The sequence below is a fragment of the Tupaia chinensis genome, unplaced genomic scaffold, assembly GCF_000334495.1.
Source record: "Tupaia chinensis unplaced genomic scaffold, TupChi_1.0 Scaffold142100_1, whole genome shotgun sequence".
NCBI classification, from domain to species: Eukaryota; Metazoa; Chordata; class Mammalia; order Scandentia; family Tupaiidae; genus Tupaia; species Tupaia belangeri.
The window spans coordinates 261053-264356 of record NW_006201951.1 but is presented as its reverse complement, the minus strand read 5'-3'; the positions used below and the strand labels follow the sequence as shown (position 1 = coordinate 264356).

The window sequence follows — 3304 nt, the reverse complement described above, 5'->3', positions numbered from 1 at the left end:
CAGCGGGGATGTCGACGCACGTCTGGCCCTCCCGGGAGTGGAGCCCAGTCGCTCGCTCCCGACGTCCGGCACTCCCCGGAGTAGAGCCCAGTCGCTCGCTCCCGACGTCCGGCACTCCCCGGAGTGGAGCCCAGTCGCTCGCTCCCGAAAGGGTACTCTTGAGCACCAAGAACTGGAGCCAAGTGCCCCACAGGGAGGCAGGTGTCGCCTCTGCACCCTCACATGGGCAGGTCAGTGGGGAGCTGGCAGCTATCCCTCTACCCCGACATCGAGTGCAGCCACGGGCTCCCCACCCGCGTAGGCGCCCACAGGCCCTCGGGCTGCACCTGTCGTTCACCACCACAGTGGGTCAGTGAGGGTGGTCGTGCCGGCGAGAGGAGCTATGAGCCAGGAGTGGGGCAGGCGCGGAGCAGATGGTCAGGTGGGAGGCAGGCGAAGCATTGAGCCCTGTGGTGCCCCGGGGCTGGCGGGGCTCCCCTGAGGTGGGCAGAAGCAGGTGCCGAGAGTGGCAGGCCCTGCAGAGAGCACACACGTGAAGATGGGGGAGCCGTGGCCTGGGCACCGTCACTGCAGTGGAGGATCTTGCTCTTGCCCCACCGTGACACGCCCACGCCAGTCACCAGAACCCCCATTCTGCTGTCTCCCCCAGGATTGGCTTGTGTGTTTTAGGCTCACGTGGAGGACGCCACCCTGCGCTGCCCCGTCAGCATGGCTGGTCTGGGTCATCCGTGAGCGCCTCGGCCGTGCCCTCATGCCGCCGTCCTGCGGTTCAGGTGCCTGTTGGCTTATCCCTGGCTGGCGGAGGGTGCGCTCTTCGCTTTCTCCAGTGAGTCCTGGGCAGGCGCGGGCCCTGCCGGGCTGTGATGTGGAGTGCCAAGAAGCTGCCGTGCCAGTCCCTCGTGGCCGCAGGTTGCCAGGGTGTGACATCTCTGTCCTCCCCATGCCCCCAACAGGATGGTCAGCTCTTTCAGTTTTGGACTCTCTCTTCTTTTTGAAAAATTATTTATTTAATTCTATTTATTTATGCATTTATTTTAATTTGACCAGAGAGAGAGAAGGAAAAAGAGAAAGCAAAACTGCCAGGTCTGGGACTCGTACCATGGTCAGCCATGTGGGAGTGTCTAGCGCTGTAACCATCACGCCACCTGCTGGTCCCACTCTCTCGTCTTAAGGGTGTGTGCTCTCCCTCAAGAGAGACAGAGAAGCCAAAGAGAGAGGAGCGAGCGCACACCGGGCTGTGGCCACGCTGCAGTAGCTGCTCCCCTCCCACCTATTGGTTCGCATGCTCACAAACCCGTGTGTGTCTAAGCTGCCGGGTCCAGGACTTGAGCCCTTGGTCGGCCGTGTGCCAGGCCGTGTGTGTCCCCGGTGCTGGCCACCTCACCTCGTCAGTGCGTCTGGCTGAGGCTTTGTCTCCACAGCGACACCAGCGCTCATCAGCTCCGTGTGAGCTTAGGCGCCATCTGGGGTTGGTTTGTTTTTAGAGGGTTTTGTTTGGAGCACATGTGCTCGCCAGAAAGAGACAGAGTGAGAGGGCAAGGGAGAAGCCACTCCAAGGGGGTGGCCAGGCTACAGTCCCTCCTCTGTCCTCCCAGAATCTTGGGCATGCACACAAGCGGCGCAGCGTGGTCTTCCAGCCCCTGGCCTGGAACTTGAACTGCAGTCAGCCGTGTGGGAGCCCAGCGGTGACTGCTATGCACCTGCTGGCCACCCATCGGTAGGTCCTCCCTGGTGAATGGTCTGTGTACCTTTAAAAATCAGGTACAGGGAACCAGCAGTTAGCGTAATGGCTATGTTGCTGGACTCCCACGTAGTCGACCGCGGTTCGCGTCCCAGACCCGGAGGCTTAAAACTCACGCCGGGCGCGTGTGCATGCGTGCCCAAGATCCCGAGAGGAGAATGGAGGAGAAGGGATTGTAGCGTGACCATCCCCCGTGGGGGGTGATTTCTCACTTTCTGTCTCGCGAGCGCACGCGCCCTATAGTGAAAACCTCTCCAAAAAAAAAATTAAAAAATAAAAATCAGGTACATGCACTGCAGACCCATTTAAGAAGTGCAGAAATTTTTAAATTTCTATGAAGTCCAGTTTATTTTTAAAAAATGTATTTGGGCCATCAGGCAGTGTGGTGGTTAGGCACCGGACTCCCATGTGACTGACTGGTGTAAGTTCCGGACCCATCATCTCGAAACTCACACGAGATACCGCGTGTGCGTGCCCAGGATCACAGTAGGAGGGTGAGGAAGGGACTATGGCGGGTCACCCCGGGGGATTCCTCACCGCTTTTCTCTGGTGAGTGCCTGTGCCATAAAAATGTCTTAAAAAATAGATTCTGCTTCTGGTCTTCTGTTTAAGAAGTTGCCGCCTTTCCCGGACCCTGCAGACCCTGGCCCACGCTCTCTCAGAGCGGTGTTGTGGTTTCGCTTTATACTCAGGCCTGGCGTTTCTTAGGATTGGTTTGTGTATGGTGTGAGGGATGAGTGGAGGTTTGTCTTTGTTTTTTTTTTTTCTTAGAGATTTTTGCTATAGAGATTGTGTGCTCCCCGGAGAGACAAAAAGCAAGAAGTAACCCCCTGGGGGGTTGGCCACGCCTCAGTCCCTTCTCCTTCATTCTCCTCTTGGAATTTTGGGCATGCATGCACAGGGGCCTGATGTGAGTTTCAAGCTGCCAGGTCCGGGACTTGAACCACGGTCAACCATGTGGGAGTCCAGCGATGTAACCATTAGACCATCTGCTAATCCCAGAGTTTTATTTTTTTTGGAGAGATTTTCGCTGTAGGGCGTGTGCGCTCGCCAGACAGAGAGAGACGTTAGAGACAGAAAGCGAGAAATCACCCCCCAGGTCTCCTCTCGGGATCTTGGGCATGCACGCACATGCGCCCGGCGTGAGTTTTAAGCCACCGGGTCCGGGACGTGAACCGCGGTCGACTATGTGGGAGTCCAGCGACATAGCCATTATGCTAACTGCTGGTTCCCTTTTTTTTTTTTTTTTTTAAATCATTTCTTTCTTGAGAGAGACAGCACGCCAGCAAGGTTTTTTTTTTGTTTTTTTTAGAGTGATTTTTGCTATAGGGCACATGTGCTCACCCGAGAGACAAAAAGTGAGAGGTCATCCCCTAGGGTGAGTTTTAAGTTGCCGGGTTCGAGACATGAACTGTGGTCTACCACATGGGAGTCCAGTGACTTAACCATCACGCCATCTGCTGGTCTTATCCCCGCAAGGAGAATAGGTGAGGTCTCCCAGCCTCTGCCAGCCCAGCTCACGAGACCCTGGATGCGAGCTGGGAGCCTGCCGTGTGGATGTGC

General features: G+C 56.5%; 1 protein-coding gene across 2 annotated transcripts in view; it reads left to right on the top strand.

The window, feature by feature from the left end:
- Nucleotides 1–3304, top strand: part of EHMT1 (euchromatic histone lysine methyltransferase 1) — a 91691-nt gene that overhangs the window by 81796 nt on the left and 6591 nt on the right. The gene's annotated exons all lie outside the window — the stretch shown is intronic.